Here is a 17,674-nt window from a genome sequence, read left to right on the forward strand (position 1 = left end):
AGTTTAGGAATGTAACAGTACAACTTGTATCAATAAATTTTGAGACAAGCTTCAGGAGCATCACTTTCTGGCTAGTTTATAACCACCAAATACTGAAAGTAATTTCGCTTACAAAAATGAATAGTTGCATTTTGTATAGCTTCCAGATCAGTGAACCAAGACATCATATGTTTTCAGAATTAATATGGCACCTAAAAAGCTAAATAAAAATCATTTATTTAAGAGGAAAATAATGATATAACTTCTCGAAGTACTACCTTAAGCAAACATCACCTGTAGTAAATATTTTATATAAGCCTTCCAATGTGGTATCAGGTGTTTTCTATGTAAAAATTTGGCCCCACCTCCTTAGTGCTCAGTTGCCAGCATTCTTGAGGGAAAATAGAGTATGTAACATGAGTGCACTTCTAGGAAAAGGGACTCATCTATGTTAATTTCTCATGTGTGTTTCAATGGAAGTTTATGGTGTTCTTCAGTATTTTAATAGATACAGAAGAGCAGCTTTTGTAAAAGTAAGTTTTCTGTATTTGATTTTCCTTTATGTTGTAGTTAAGCATAAGTTTTACAAAGTTGCGAAAGGTAATGAAGGGAATCAAAGAAACTACTTGGGTTTAGTAGCTGTTTTAATCGTGTAAGTGTCCTATTTTACGGTTTCTAATAGTTTATTAGAATGTCTCCGGAGCTGACTTGTATGACGCCTTGTTTCATTCTCTTGCCCTGCTCTCCCCAAAGAAGTTCTTTTATCATTCATAATATGTCAGTGTTATACGCCTCTCTCTTATTTTCTTTATCTGTGTAGTGTTTTCTTTTATACAAACTGATTTTTTCTTCCTTGTGTATAAGTAGCTAAATCCTGACTTTAGGGTTTTGTTAATCGCAAAAACTCTTGTGAAGAATAAATCCACAGATATTAGTGCTTTTGTGCTTAGGATTTATATCTAAATTGTTATGGCTGTAATGAAGGACTAAAGCTACAAAAAGTGCCTGTTCTAAAGCCATGGAGGTGACTTCTATCTGCTGCATTGGAGCTCCTATTTTCCCATGCAAAATCTGTACTCTAGTCATAGGTTTATCATTCCTTGTTCTTCTCTACTTGCCTTTGCTTTTCTACTTAGGCTGTTACGAGACTTCTGTGGTGTTGCCTTGATAGTAAAACTGTTCAGGATAATGAGGGCAGGGTAGGCTCTTCAGAGCAGCTTGCCATGTGGGCTGTACTTACAATGTATTCTGGAATAGTCCCTTTAGAGAGCAATTCTAAAATAGCTTATCCTTCAGTAGGAAAACCTGACTAGAATAGTTACAGTGTTGGGACACTCATTATTTTTGGTTAGATTTTGCGCTGGATAAAAGCTTGGACGGGGGTGAGGAAAAAACAAAGGAGGAGCACGGAAGTCATAGCATATATATCTCTTTATAGGTACAGATTTACAAGCTGCCTAAATACGGAGGTCGCTAGGTGCTTGTGCAGAGCGTGACGTTGCTGTATCTGGTAGAGCTGAGGCAGGAGTGCTGTGGCATGAGTACTTCAGAGGTCTATGAAGGTGGGGGAGAGAGAGGAAAGGAGGATTGCTTTTGGCAGTGGGGCCTGTTCCCCAAGTATTTTGGACTAAGGTGGAGTCTGATTTTGATGTTCTTTTAGTCATGGGAGACGACAAAAGCTAAAGCTAGGAAAAAAATTCCACTGTAGTACAGAGACGTAGGCTTTAGTGCACCAAGATATGCATCAGGCTGTTACCTTCTTGTATCCAAAGAGCAGCTACCTGGTACCTTCACTCATTATACCTGGGATTTCAAGTTGAGGCATATGTAGGAGACAGCGGTGAAAATCCTATGGCTGTGCATTGTATTTCACAAAGCACTACCTTTCTGAAATGACACCTCCATCAGTGATACAGGGTGCATCTGTTCACCAAAACAGCATTTCGGTGTTCAGATAGGAGCAGGGCTTAGATCTGTTATGAACCCACTCCCGTTAAACTCGGTGTGTTACGGCGGAGTCCTGTCATTCTTGGAGAACAAACCTGCCAAAACAGTAAATGATAAACATGCTGATACTGAGAAGCATATGAAGGCGTCACTAGTTGTAACATTCTTGGAGGATAATGACATCGTGAAGAGCATGTGCCTTGCTGGGTGTTGTAGCGTTTTGTGTGAAGTAGAGTTTGGAGTGGCAGATTTGGTCTAATTACCGTGAAGCTGATAGCATTAACAGTTGCGGTCTCTCTTGCACAGCTGAACAGCTAGAGTCAGCGCTGCATTGCAGTGGGAGCCGTGCAAGCATAAATCAAGGCACGATCTTGTCCTTGAAGAGCTTCTCATTTGAATTGACATACATCCTGCCAAAGGCATCTGCTCTGGGAAGTGGTTCTTGACTCCGGCACCGAACAGATGGGAGTCCTCTGAGCTTGCCCAGCTAGCTCCCTCTGGAAGGTACTGGCTGTGTCCACACTAGCCACCATCTGCTTGGGGTTTTGTCTGGGTCTCCTGTGGAGCGGTGACAGGGCCTCCGAGGATAGGTGGGCACTTTGTGTGGTTCAGAGTGCTTCAGATATGAGGCTGGAGTTGGCAGCCACAGGAGCGACATGATGGCGTGGTGTTGAAGGGATCATATTGTGTCCTGGGAGTTGGCTGAAGGGAAGGTAGGGAGTGATTGAGGGTGGAAAGCAGCCCTTGAGAGTTAGTGTTGGAGGTACAAGGGGAGAAAGGGTCAAATTTGATGCAGATTTCCCTTACTGTCAGGGTGTCCTGCAGCAGATAATTCTCGGCTTAATGCTTCATGTTTAGGCAAACCAACTGGATAAGATAATGAGAGCCAACAGGGAGCTTGGGAGTAAGTTTGTGTGCACAGCGTGGGCAAGCAGGGATGAGACTTTGGCCTGAAACTGGAAGCAAGTTGCAGGCTGAAAGGCATCGAACAGCATTTTCAAGGGATTTTATTTTGATGGCCTTAAGAGCACCAGTGAAAATACTTGTGGATAAGTAGCTGGCCATAAGCTAAATCCTGCTAAATGACTTGATATGAAGAAGTAAACTGCTGAGGACGTTTTTTTAAAGGAAAGTAGGTGTGAGGAGACCTTTCTCACTGCTGCATTTCTCTAGAGGAACTTAAAGGCAGTTGTAGCCACTCAGACTGGTAGTATGAGAAGCAAACGTTCTCATTAATGACAGCAAAGTTTCTGGGTGCATGGGGAGACCTTCAGGTGGACTTAGCTGTTGGGAAGCTGGTCATACCCAACAACAGCTGTGTCTACTTACCTATGTAAATGAAGTAGTCTTAGTGATGAAGAGGCAGTTTCTTTCTCCATGAAGAGGGAGCTCCTGCAGAGATCAAATAGGTAATGCTGGATCATCTTCCTCAGTCTGATGAATGTGGGAGTTTCAGCATCCGTTTTTATGGCTCATTTCCTTTCCGTTTACGCACGAAGTAGGACAGTAAAAAATTGTTCATTTTATTGATGCAAAATAGAACATTTGTGAATCATTGTTTATATTTAGCAGAACACATCTTTAGGAATAGCCAATTCATTTTGCTTAAAGAAAATTTATGTATCCATTTATAAAGTTACAACTTATTTCCATTATTATACAGGAGTATTACAAAAGTTATGTGCTGTAAATTACTTTAGGTTATTCTTTGTGTCAAGAAGTTTGCCAATACCTCTTTTAATTCATGAACGAACGCTTATATGGCACTTGGATTTCACTGCCTTTGTATTTAATTAATGAGAAAAACGTAGACTCTGAATTTCAGGGCCAGAGGTATTTCCCTAATAGTATCAGGAAATGTTTCCACAATAGGGTTGTCAAATTGCCTGCTGAGTAAAAGTGTCTTGATGGAAAAAAACATGGTAATCTTTTCTGCCAGGATCTGTGAAATTTCACATTGCCGTTTAATATTGCTACTGAAATCACTTCTATGCCAGACTAAAACAAAGTCTCACACTATAGAGTCACAACCTATGCTTGGGTATGGTTATGGGATTTGGTTGCTGACAGTGCTGATGTTCTCCTATTGTGTACGGTTGCTGAGTATGTAGCAAAGCTTTTTTTTTTTTTTTTTTTTTTTTAATATTAGTATCTGACTTGGAAAAAAGATCATTGTCCAACAGCAGCAAGCATAGGCGTGCGCTGTGGTTCTGCCAGGCCCCTGTCTCCTCAGTTCTTTGATGCATGTTTCTCAAGGCCCGCAAGAAGGAATGCGGGCACTGCTGACCATGAAATTACAGCAAATGCAAAATACTGATTTGAGATCTTCAGATCTTTAGAACTAAATTGTTCTCTAATAATTGTAGAATCTAATTGGTACTTACAACGTTCTAAAGGGATTTTTTGCTGTGTTGTCTTGATACTATGACTTCTCTGGCTTATCAAAGCACATAGGTAAGTGAGGCTCAATGTGCTGCAGGAGTTAACAAGGTCAAGTATTGAATCTAAGCTGCAGCTTAAGAATCTGTTATGCAAGTATTGATGTAAACTGCACTTGGTTATGAGCTACAGGCATGGATTAAGAAAGATTAAGAAAATGGAGAGGTAATGGGAGTGGGGGGAAGAATCAGATAAAACAAGCATTATTACTTACAAAATTTACATTTATCTTTGTCTCCCTTGCTTTGTTACAGTTACAAATTACATGTCTTGCCCTGTTGCTTATTCCCTGTGCTTGTTTTGGCTGGGATAGAGTTAATTTTCTTCATAGTAGCTAGTAGGGAGTTGTGTTTTGGATTTGTGCTGAAAACAGTGTTGATAATAGAGATGTTTTTGTTATAGCTGAGCAGCGCTTACACAGAGTCAAGGCCTTTTCTGCTTCTCACACCACCCCACAGCGAGTGGGCTGGGGGTGCACAAGAAGCTGGGAGGGGACACAGCTGGGACAGCTGACCCCAACTGACTAAAGGGATATCCCACACCGTACGGCGTCATGCTCAGCGTATACAGCTGGGGGAAGAAGGAGGATGGGAGGGATGTTCAGAGTGATGGCATTTGTCTTCCCAAGTAACAGTTATGCATGACAGAGCCCTGCTTCCCTGGGGATGGCTGAACACCTGCCTGCCGATGGGAAGTAGTGAATGAATTCCTTGTTTTGCTTTGCTTGCATGCATGGGTTTTGCTTTACCTATTCAACTGTCTTTATCTCAACCCACGAGTCTTCTCCCTTTTACTCTCCTGATTCTCTCTCCCATCCCACCGGGGGGGAGTGAGCGAGCGGCCGTGTGGGGCTGAGTTGCTGGCTGCAGTTAAACCATGATGTCCTCCACTTGATTGCCCTGAACAGCAAAGGTGGTTCATGCCACTTAAGTGGTTAAGAGTGTGCATAATGTTTGCACAAACACAGACTTCCTGCACACATGCTTCTGCTGTCCATAATCTGGTACGCCACAATTACAGCCACCAGCTTCCTAAGGAGTGGGTATTTTAACCGAAGCTGTATCTGTTTTATTGACTGCACTGATGAACTCGTTTCACTCTTCCAGCAATTTCCGTTTAAAGAAATGTAAATAGAAGTATTTCATTCACAGGCTTAGGGTTTAAGAGGTCCAGCAGCGAAACTCATGATAAAGTGCTTGCACTACATGCCCTAGAACAATGCTAGAGGAGATCAGGGGGAGAGACGAATTAATATTGCAGGAAGAGTTGAAATAGTCTGAAGAAAAAAAAAATCTTGTGTGTTTCTGCATCAGTGTGTTTAAAGGAGGAACTTTGCATTCTTCTATGTCATTTCTACAGTCTTGAAGCTGTATTATAAAACCTTACCAAAAAACCATTGTGTTTTTCAGTTGACTTGCAAGGATTGTATCTCCAGTAAGGCAGGAGATGGTGCCTTTTTTTTTTTTTTAATATTTGCATTTAAAACAATTTTATATCTGTTCCTTTGTAATGTTCAGAGTGCCTTAATCAGTGTGCATGTGAAATGGGTGTCAAGCTTCCGTGCGTTCCCCTTTTTAGTGCAAAAGTTTTAAAAAAAAAAAAAAAAAAAATCACTGAAATCGCATGTAGCCATGTACAAGTAGATGCTTTAGAGGTAACTTGGTTACTGTAACACTTTTGCAGAATGGTAAAAACTGAAGGATTTCAGCCCCCAATTATGCTGTTTCACTCATCAAAAATGATAAATCTTAGTTAGAAACATCCTGCACTTGTGCACCTCATGCTCTGTATCCACTTCTGGGAAGCTGCTTGTATTTAGTATTTCACTACTCAAGTGCTTGCATTTATCATTAATGCAGTAAACAGTTACGTAGCAATATATCACTTACGTAGAAAAACGTTGGTTCTTTCCTGCCTTCCCCCCTTTCCCACCTCACTCCTGAGCATCCTCCTAAAGCAGAGCTCCGATCCCGTGTCCTCTCCTGCTGCAGCATCTTCCTGGCACCGCTCCTGTGAGGTGCGTCCTGTCCACCCAATCCATCCCTGTCCGGAGCTGGATGTGCGAGGCCCGGGCTCGCGAGACGCTTCCCGCGCTGTATGACGGAGACGCCTGGAGCGGCTGCTCGCAGCGGTCATGTGCTTGTGTAGCTGCTTTCAAAAAACGAAGCTTTGAAGTGCTTCAAAGAAGCCAGTGGTATGTGTATCTTTTGATGAAAAGGATGTTCAGTACAAATAGGAGAATATACTGAAATATTAAGATAAGCAAATTTTGTGGTTATGAACAATGATTCCTAGGGGAGAGCTGATGGTGACCAAAGTGTACCTAAGCAAAACCGTACTTTCACCCAGTTCGTAATGGTTGAATAAACAAACAACCTTGATTAAAAAGAAAGTGAACCAAAGCACACTAGTGACTGCTGGCATTACTGCCCTGTACTAGAAGAGACAAGTTATGGCTAAAGCTACAATCTTCACGCCACTGAGTTTTTCTGAACAGCAGATCAAACGTGTCTGCGTTAGTTTTATAGATTTTTACTGCCGATACCTAAAAAATAATGGGACCAGCCATATCTTTTTAAGTGGATAACCTTCCTAAAAATGTTTTTACTTATGTTGAGGTTTTTTTTTTTTTCCTCTGGAAAAATGAGGTTAGGATTTTGGCAGAGGGGAGCTGTCTAGCGTAACAGAACTTAGTTCATCTCATGCCAAATGCCAGCACTTGATATCAATAATCTTCGACTCAAATATTGCTCTTGGGTACACTTACCATTCCCATTGTTCCATAACACAGTGGGAAAAACAGTCTTTAACAATGGCAGGCAGAGAAAATCTGCACACAGTGGGAGCTGAAACAGTTCTTGCAGTTGTGTAACAAAACCCCAAAATGCTGGCAACGCTCTGGACCTGGAAGGGGATTTTTTGTTAGTGAATGCTAGCAGTGGTTTCAGGCTGCTGTGCATCGTGCTTTTCACTCTGTGTGTGGTATTGAGTTACACTGCGCATACAACATGTAATCCTTAAAGGATGTGGGGTTTTTTTCCTCCCCACCCCAAAGGGAGTAACTCGTAGGGAACATATGACTGGTAAATTGTGACAGTATGAATTTGAATTTCCCTGTTGAATGACTGGCAGTATAAACCTGGGTGATACATTTGTGCTGCATAGTCAGATCAGGCTTTTCGAGTGTTCAGTGGTGCTAGCCTCTGCTTTGGAGCCTGAGTACGTTTTAAGGGAAAAGAAGATATGGGATACTTCCCTTCAGTTTCTTCCTAGTAAGAATGACTAAAGCACAGAATACTTCCTTCTCTCCCGTACCCCTCTCCCTATTGTTTTCATCACAAACCACGTGTAGAAACAGCAACATCACTTTCTAAGACAAATAGTTTTACTTAATCTTCAGGTGAAGATCCTTCTGACTTTAAAGGATGAAGATGATCATTTGAGAAAGTAGGATATTCCTGAGGAAAGCACAGGATGAAGTCTTTCCTGCTCCCAGTTAAAGCAACCTAGTTCTTTACGTTTGGGAAGGTAAATTGAAGCTCTTTTGGGCTTAGGTACCTTGTTGTTGTTTTGATGCTGTATGAAAGTGGAAGATGATGAGACTTCCATATCTTTAGGAAGATATGAAAGTGCACTGTCCTTATTTCCCCCTCTGCACGTACTCTGCCTTCCCAGCTTTCCACGGAGGAGACCTGCCGGGCGGCAGCCCTGTTGCTGGCTGCGCATAGGTGAGCGCCTAGGATCCTCAGCCCTAGGAAATTGGTTCAATGCTGCCTTTGAGTACGTTTCTGCTACACCCAAGCTCCCATCCATTAGGCTGCGGTACCGGCGTGGAAAGCCTTCAGACCAGCCCCGAGACTGCTAGAGGTGCAGGTCAGAGCATGAGATGCGTTCCAGCTCTTGTTCAGACCTGTCTGCTTTGCAGCAAAGACGCAGGGAAAAGGGCTCGAGTGCTGGCAGCTCCACAGGAGCTTTGCCGTAGCTGTGCTTTACTCGGAGCAGCAATACAGCAGGCATACAGCACCTCCCTCCCACCCGCAGCTAGGAGAAAGCGTGTCAGCACAGCCAGCCATGGGAGATGCCATACAGAAAGAGAAGCGCGTAAGCACACTGTGGGGCTGTGTTTGGGTAGGTGGATGCGGTTGCTCATCAGCTGCAGAGGTGGCGGTTGCCTGATAACTGTGCAATGAAAATGTATACTCTGGCTTCCGATTGATCACTGAGACACTTAAAATTTTTAAGTCTCCCTTCCGTTAAGATTTTGAACCTCTTTGGTAATACAGTTTGATTCAAAGGGGCGGGGGTCAGGGTTAGAGGGGGATTTCTTTATTAGGAATTGGTCTATAGCAAAACTCCTCACCCAATAGATGCATAAGCTTTCTAATGTGATCTCTTGAGTGTCTCAAGTGTTTAGTTCAAGTTAGTAGTTTGTTCCAGAAATTATGTACTTTTCTCTAGAGTGTTTGCATGCTTTCTTTCAGGTAGTTAGATACGTGCATGGCTCATTTCAAAGGATTTCAAAAGGATCCACTCAATGGTGACATATTGCTCTAACTTTATTGTTCCAAATATTAGGATTTAAGTAAGTTGTTAGCCTTAGTCTTAGGCCTGAGAATAAATGCTTCACCCACAAGAATAAACTTGTCTGGTCTCAGTCCATCTGAAAACAGTTTTTGTTCTGGGTGCATTCAGCTAGTTTGCATTTTATAATGGGAGCAACTGTTAAATACCTTTATCAGCATGTCTACCTGGTGCACACGACCTCTTCTGTTTATGTGGATGCTTTTGGAGAAACTGCCAGACTCGATCACTGATGTAACAATAATATTTTATAATACTGCAAGATAGTTGTTCCCTTGACTCATTACCATTTTCAAGAACAAGTAGGTAGGGAGTTGTGTAGTGCCAGATAGTGCCTGCCTACATATCAGAAGCAGCAATGCTGTTTTTCTAGCAGAGTATAGTTTGGGAAAAAATCATGACATCTTGTGAAATATTTAATGGTGTGATAGTTAGCACTTGTGACTAAAAGGGATTTTCTGTTGTCGGAAGTATGGCTGACAAGGTATATTCTTGGTCTGTTTTATTGGTCCTGTTAAGTAGGAGTTTTAAAGAGCAGCTCCTGCCCGCTTAGCATCAGAGTGGGCTTTCAGTAAAGAACGGAACTTACTACTGCTTGTGCAGAGTTCCCCAAAGAACTGGAAAAATGCTAGCTGCTGCTCTTCTTCCTTCCCTCGCTGAGAATAAAATCTCTCGCTAATTTTTGCAGGCTTCGTAAAAGTGTCTTTTGACTCCTGCCATAATATTTAATGAAAGGCTGTCATGTGAAAGGTCTAAATCTGTATAAGATTTAACTCCAGAAGTATTCTTCATCTTTAAAACTAAAGGTAGTTCTTCACTGTTATCCAACTGTTTCTCCTTTGCAACTGAGCTATCTCCATAGCTATAGTAATTTCTTGGATATCTTTCAGTTCATAGATGGGGGCAGGAGGAAAAAAAAGTGGTGGGGGAAACAGTTGAAGTTAGTACAGGTGATGTTACACTTGATGAAATACTCTGATAATGGCACTTACGGGCAAAGAATCAACTGATACAGGGTAGCTTGGTTTTGTGGGACTTTAGCAATACCTTGTTTCCCAGGTGATGGCATTGGAAGGTGTTCAGGTTGCCTTCACAATGCCATGCAACTTCCAGCAAACAGGCTCTTTCCTACAGGTTACTTCATTGTCATTGTTTACAGATGACCCTCTCTGACCGCATTTGCATCGTTTCTCCTACACAACTTAATTTTTCGGTTGTCGGAAGTCAAATTGCCAAAGATGCTCTCTCCTACAAGCTAACTAAAACTAAGTCATGTGTACAATTTGAACCTAGATACAGATTTTATTTTTTTTTAAATATTTTTTTTCTTTTCTTCTCCACGTTTAGATAAAAGAACAACTTTCCTTACTCTAGTAGTTCAGACAGAATCAGTTGGAAAAGAGGCAACATGCAATTGGGAAGGATTTATCTTTTGCAGAGCTCTTGAGTCTCAGTATTTGGGTTTCTCTTTTCAGATCTGGTACCCTTTGCTTTGTCTAAAATAAGGAAAAAAGAAAAACCACCCATAACCCAGAAGTGCTGAAGTAATAGAATTAAGATTCTTTGTATGTCTTCTTCAAGCGGGGGCGTACTAAATGGGAGAAATTGACTTTGGGGTGCAAGAATGCCTTCTCTGTAGGCATAACTTCATCATCACTATGAACTGAATTGAAAAGTTGACTTTCTACAAAATCGTAGGATGGTAGAAGGGTAAAGGAGGATTTACTTGTACAACTGACAACTTTGTAGACAGATTTTAACTTTTTTTTCTCCAACTTGCAAGCTAATTACTTGTATAGCAGACTGTACTGTTTTCTGAAAGTTCATGTTCTTTCGTAGAAAACTGTCAATGCAAGGCACAGTTTTGGTGAAGCTGGTCTGCTAATTAGGATCTGTCGTAAAGAACCTTTGGCAGACTCCTTAAATTTCTTTTTTTCATAAGCAGTATTGTCACCCAAAGTTAACCATTTGGACGTAGCAGGACCGCCTTCCATGCGAAAGGGACTCTCTGTCTCAGACTGATTTTAAAATATATTTAGTTGCTTTCTGTGAGCAAGGGTCATTCGGAAAACATTGATTAATGTCTAAAACTTGAGCAAGGATTTTTTGGAAGCTAGAGACTCCCGGCTCTAAGGGAAGGGCTGGAAGGGCTTTCTGCAGCTCCCAGAGCTGTCAGAGTGTGATAAATTGTCCAGTAAATGCACATGAGCTGATCCTGTAGTGACTTGCTTGAGCTTTGTGGTGGGACTCCCTGAGGATCCCAGGCTTGCTGAACACAATTCAGCTCAAGCCTCCTTAGGATTCATCCTGCAACCATAAACTCTGATAGGAAAGGATCCAGCTGGTAGCAGGGAGACTGCTCCCTCTGAAATCAATGCCTCTTTTCAGGCTTACGCATTAAGAAGGAAACTAGCTCTTAATGACCACATGAGGGCTTGGTGGAGGTGGTAGGGCAGAAGGTTGTTGTGCTTACTGTGGTATAGATGTGTGACCTTCTTTCTATTAGAGTGTACTTATTACTAGAGACTGAAGTGGAAGCCTTTGCAATGCATCTGTTGGGTAATGCCGAATGTGATAGAAAATGTCCTTCCTTCTTGGAGGTTTATGCTTTGGACGATAACAAGTAGTACCACTGGTCGATAAGCAGCTCGGGTGGCAGTTGCTTATTTAGCCATGCTAGAGGGTCAAAGAACCTTTTGGATAATAGCTCAATAGAAAGGGAAGATGTGAAGGCTTTTCTTTTTTTCTTTTTTAATGCAAACTATTGTCTTCCCTGGAGGAGAAGGTTAAATTCTGGATAGAAGCCAAAATTGAAGTACATAAGTACTCATAATTAAGTAGTTGGATATTAGGAAGATAGAAGCCAAAATTGAAGTACATAAGTTATCATAATTAAGTAGTTGGATATTAGGAAATGCCTCTGTTGCCTTAATCCATTTTTTAAAATGGTATAACTGAGGAGTTTATGAAGGATTTGCTTTAGGAGGAGTAAGTTTCTTAAAAGCGGGAATTAATTTTTGACTTAAGGCAGTGAGAGAAGGGTAATAGGAGATAACTAGGAAGAGAATGGTAAGTAAATAACCAAGATGAGGTCAAAAAAGCTTTACTCTGTTCAATATCATTTGAAATAACAGATTGGGTTCAGTAAACTTGCTTCTGATGTGGCGCTCATTAAAAATGAGTCTTTCCAATGACTTCAGGGGAAGCCAGACTGGATTTTTTTTTTTCTTATTGTTAGATATTTAAATAAAATGGAAAATGGAAGGCAACAGAAGAAGATAAGCTGTGTTTACTTGTCTTCAAAGGGACTCTTGCCTAGTTGGGGATACTTAAATAGTAACCTTGGGGTTGGTGTATGGAGAGATGATAAAAAATTGAGCTCTGTGTTAGTGGATTCTCACTCTGTTACTGTTTCGTGGTCTTGAGTTTATTCACCCATAGGCACCTACACCTGGGCTTAACAGCGGTGTTCAAGTTGCTATTATAGGTGGTGATGGTCTAGTAAATTCGGTTTGTGGAGTCTGGAGTGCTAGTGCCTGACCAGATGTCGGCCAGATGAAGGGCACTCTGCGATCTAACTGCGTTTCTGCTGTCTGCAGTGGGAATTTGAATTCTTCAGTCAGACTCATTTCGGGGAGGAAGAACAGAAAGCTGTTTGGGGATGAGACAGGGCAGGATGGGATTCAGCTACAGGCTGAAGTTCTGTCTCCTACATCAGATAGCTGCTGTACCTCATTCACACGTAGTAATAAAATTCCTCTCCATCTTTTATTCATCACCCACTGAATTATTAATCCAGTCTGTTTACTCATAATAAATAGTCCTGTCTAAAGCATGAGAAAGTTGTGTTTTGATCAACAGTCACAGAAATACTGTATGCATGAATTGCCCTAGCTCATTTTGTCAAAAATAATCAGCGAGAGACCCAGACTAAGTATTTAAATTATTACATAGCTATCTAGGATTTGAAGATCCCTGACTAGCCACACACAGTACTTCTCCATCAGCGTCTTACGTGCTATTTGGAGTCCATCTTTCTGTTGAAAACAAATATGGCAAAAAGTCAACTTTACTAATTTTTTAGTACTGAACTTGATTGTAGCTTAAGTAGCTGTGGCATCAACTTACAGGATAGCAAAATCCTTGCTGTCTCTGCCAAGGTTTAAGAACTGTTTCTGTGCATAAGGGTTGTGTAACACTCCTTGAATTCAACCACTTAATCATTTCAGTCCTTGAAGACACACAACGGATATTCTGGCTTGGTAGTATAAAACCCTTGAAAATACAGGAGGTGAGGGATGTTCTTAGGTATTTGGAAAACATGAAGTCTTTACATCTAGAAGCTGTGGACGTGCACTGTGAGACAAGCTAACGGAGGTGTGTTAGGCTCACTGCTGTCCTGCTGGGGATACAGCTCCATCTTGTTGCTCTTGCAAAGTCCAGCTGTTCAGCCTCCCATTTGGCTTCAGAGGCAGTATCTAAGCTAGGGAAATGTTCTTGAATGATTTCAGTATTCTTAAATAGTGGGTGGTGTTGAATAACATCCTGCAAAGTGTAACTATGAACAGGTCGAGCTTATACACACTAAATTGGTACAGCATTGGTGATAATGAATAATGTAGTCTTTGTGTGATCTTACCAGCTGTTTGAATCACTTGGCTTAATGCTCTAGAGAGCTATGACTGTAAGCAATGAAATACTGCAATGTGTGTGTGACTAAGACAGAGTAGGAAGGAGGTATTGAATTTATGAAGCGAAGTGATCTTCGCCGTGCCTGAAAATACTAACACTGGGTTAGTGTTCATGTAAAACTGTAACACAGCTTCTCATTCAGTAATGGGAAAAGTCCAGATTGCTGCAGAACAAACACTCCTGCCATTTCATGAGTTACAGACTTTCTCAGTTTGATCTACTTCCTTCTGTTTAAAAGAGATAAGAAAGTTGTATTGTAATTTGCTGGATAGCTCAGAAGATTCTGCTAGGCCTTCAGCATTTCCTGGAAAATGAACATGAAATCGTCTGGTGAGATGAAGCAGAAATAAGAGGGAAGAGAAAACACACAAATAAAATGCACAATAAGAATTTGTTTTATATAAAGCCATTTGTCAAGTTCTTTTTTTCTTTTTTTTTTTTTTAACAGTCTCTTAGTTTTCCGGCTTATCCTATGTTCCTAGCTAGTTGCTGGGCAAGGAACAGTGTGTTATGCCAGCTGCAGCTGATGTTTGCTGTGCACACACTTATGTGTGTATTGGCCAGCTGAGCAGAACAGATGCCTTCAGTACATCCTTGACAGTTCTCTGTGTGGGCATCTCTGCTTTACACTTGCTCACTTTTCTATTCTTCACTCCCCCCTTGCCCTTCCCTAGGAAAGGTCACTCTTAAGGTGGTGAGATAGCAGTCAAATTCGGTGGAAGTCATGGGCCCTAGATGCTTATGAGAATGGGGAAGACAAGAAGAAACTGATGATGCAATTTCAGAAACCTCTTTTTAGCCAGGAAATGAGGCTTATAAGGTGCCTGTAGATGGTCCTTGATGTTTCACATGGGACCTATGATTATTCCTTCCAGTCCCATGGCCTGGGCACACAACTCTGCCATTGGGAGAAGCCCGCCAGCACACTATGATCCCCTTACAAAGGCAGATGGGGCGCTTTCAGATTAGTTGTGAAGGTCCTAATAAGGACTTCCATTCTGTTTTCTAAATAAGTCGGTGTTTCCTTCCGAACATTCTCTCCTTTTGCTGTCTAGGAACTGGGGAGCTCTATTTTCCCCTGAGAGGATCAAATATCTGAAGCGAGGAATGAAGTTTTAAGTGCTGCACATCAGGTAGCTTCTAGGAAAAGAAGGCCACTGAATATATGCTCTCGCTGTCTGTGCTTGAGGATGTCATTTCTCAGTATTATCCTTCTGTTCCTTGAGACGTTGGGGATGGGACACAACTGCTCGTGTGTAAGCAGCATTCTGTATATTCCTGGCTGCCTCCTAGCGAATGACTTCAGATGCTGCCTGTTAGCAGTAACTGAGACAAACACCTCTGGGAGTGACAGGGCTTGTCTAAGACCAGAACTAAGTCAGGTAACGTGGAATTCCAGTCCGAGTTCTGTTTCCGAACACTATTTTTATGCAAAAAGGAAAAAAAGAGTATTATTAAGTTCTATTACACTGCACTTTTATTTTAATGGTTTCATTCTGTGTAATGATAAATGATAATGTTTTGTAAACAGAAATCAGCCTTGCTTCCTGCCCTGGAATTTAATGGGAACCTAAGGGTATATGAGAAATAAATGCATCGAGTCCTGGTTGTCGCTACATGCACTTGTTTTCCAGAACGTAAGCAGCAGGAACACTACTGTGAATGGTTAAGTTGGCTATGCTTTCAGCAAACATTAAGATGTGCAGATGCAGCCTACTGTGTTGCCTGGTTTCTGAATCCTCAAAACAAGCTTTTGAGAACAACCGCATCTCTTCCCAGCCCTATTGAGTTGGACTGAAGAACCATAGTTAGGCAAATAACTTCCTTCCTAAGAGATGAAGCTTTAAGTTCCTCAAGAACCTGGTATTAAACAGGAGCTGTGGAGAATTTATTTTGGCTTTGCAAAAGCATTGGGAAAAGGCTTTGTCTTGGCTTGTTGTGAGATGAGATGAGCAGGCCTTCTTGGCATTCCGCTCTGGATTTATGAGGCGGTTCCAATAAGTGCTAGCATATATAAATGGGCTGATGTCCTGTCTGTCATTCATCAGCCACCGCAGATCAGATTGCGCTCTTCATGCTACTTACGTGTTATGTAATATAAATCAACTTTACTAGGGAATGAAGTATCTGAAATTTCATTTTTTGAAGTATGAAGATACAGAACTTGATGCGTAAAAATAAACTTGGATATAAATTGAGGCTGACTGCAGAAAATTGGAGCTTCTAATTTTTTTTTTATGCAATTCTCACCAAATTTTTGATAGTGCTTGTCAGTGCTTTTAAGTATTTCCAGGCAGAATTCACTGTAAAGCACCTGTATATCTTACCTCTCCAAGTTCACCTTCAAGTTGCATGGTTGCAGTGTTTTCAATTGCTTGGTGCATAAAGAGTCAGTACTGTGTTTTGTTTTGTTTTTAAAAAAAAAAGTATTTGATGGTGGCTTTTCCCTGTTGCTGAAATTTGAGGGGGTGGCATCTTCCAAACCATATCGGATTCTTTGAATGTGTAGAATGATGGTAGCATGAGCGACTTCAGAAAGACTAACAGAGGTACTGAGTGGACACTGCTGGCTCCCCTTGTGTGAACTATTGTAGGTTGGCTACAACCTGGCTGCTTTGGGAGATGTCAGCATGCGGCTGTTTGAATGTGTGAATGACACAAGTGAAATGGAGGGGACAGCTTTATCTTCTGTCGTCTTCCTCTTGGGAAAGATGGACTTTGTTATTTGGTTCAAGTTTTGGGAAGAGAGAGTTTCTCCTCCTCCTCTCTGGAGGAAGAGAGAGGAAAAATGTGCAGATTTAACTTAGTTGTTATAGGCTACAAAACATAGTAAAGGTCTAATAAAGACTTGGCTTTTTTTTTGAAGTCAGATGGACGTAGAGAAGCTTTTAAAGTTAAACTATAACAAACTTCAAAATACTTCCACACCATTTTTTTGTCATATTATAGCAAAGACTTCTTTGTTTAAATGCTAAACTAGTGGGAGAGTCCAGCATTTGAGCAAACCTGTTTCTGCTTGCTCCTCCCCTCCACTGCTAGCAAGTAAAATGAAGAGCATTTCCTCTCTGGCTTCCTAGTCAAACATGTAGGACAGAAGGACCAAAAAAAAAGTAACATTTCCAAGGAACAAATGAGCCACTTCAGCTGTCAGGGGTTAGGTGAGAAAAAGCAACTGACTTAAAAGCAGAGAAGAAACCCTCTCCCCCCCCACAACCCTCAAAACAAAACAAGAAAACAAACCCAACAAGCCCTTTTGACCTTATAGCTAAGCTGCTGCTGTTTTAAACATTTTGATACAGAAAAAGCTTTAACGCAAGTGGTACTAATTCTCATTACAAAATTTTCTTTTTTTCTTTTTCTACCACATAGCCTTTGCAATTACTTTATAGAAATCTTACCACATACATCAGATGAGATGGACCTATGTAGGCATTTGAAACTCTGATCTTGCAGGTGGATTTGAGAAGACGACCCTCTGTTCTTTCATAGAGACCTGCTGACTAGAAATGGTTGATCAGTCTATCTGGACTCTTCTGGACATGGCCTTGAAAGGAGAGAGCTTGAAGCCTGCATCTTCACGATAATGGAGAAACACCACTGGGGCAGTGGAGAGTTTACTGCCAGAAAGAGCAGAGGTCTCCATTTTTCATGTCATTCTTGAGTTTCTCAGAAAATAAAGTTCTTTTTCCCCCAAGCAGTTAGGCTCTAACGAATTCAATATTGTAACCTTAACCTTTTACTGGCAAACTTACTTGAGATCTGCCAAAGAAATGAAATTGCACTTGTAAATATAAACACTGTAGTAAACAAGTTCTTTTCTTCTTCTTTTTTGCCCTTCAGAATAAAATGAGAAATACTTTAGTAGCTTTTGCTTTTAAAATTAAAAGCACTTGCAGAGGGTCCTCACTGAACCCTGAGAATATAGCAAAACAATAGGAATGAGGATGGGCATTGTAGCATCTTGTCCACACCTCTGTTCCTTTGCCAAGTGCTCTAAAGTCCACTGTGCATGTTGCAACGTTTATTTAATGCACCT

The 17,674-nt window shown here is 41.2% G+C and overlaps 1 protein-coding gene and 1 long non-coding RNA gene across 2 annotated transcripts in view; both read left to right on the forward strand.

The window, feature by feature from the left end:
* Positions 1-17,674, forward strand: part of TBC1D4 (TBC1 domain family member 4) — a 117,114-nt gene that overhangs the window by 29,675 nt on the left and 69,765 nt on the right. The gene's annotated exons all lie outside the window — the stretch shown is intronic.
* LOC148055866 (uncharacterized) lies at positions 370-17,479 on the forward strand. Its single transcript, XR_015705165.1, has 3 exons — positions 370-512; positions 6,357-6,559; positions 17,092-17,479. It is a non-coding gene; the product is annotated as an uncharacterized LOC148055866 (long non-coding RNA).

The sequence above is a fragment of the Nipponia nippon genome, unplaced genomic scaffold (assembly GCF_047370975.1).
Source record: "Nipponia nippon isolate SJK-2023a ecotype South Korea unplaced genomic scaffold, ASM4737097v1 scaffold_2, whole genome shotgun sequence".
Taxonomy (NCBI): Eukaryota; Metazoa; Chordata; class Aves; order Pelecaniformes; family Threskiornithidae; genus Nipponia; species Nipponia nippon.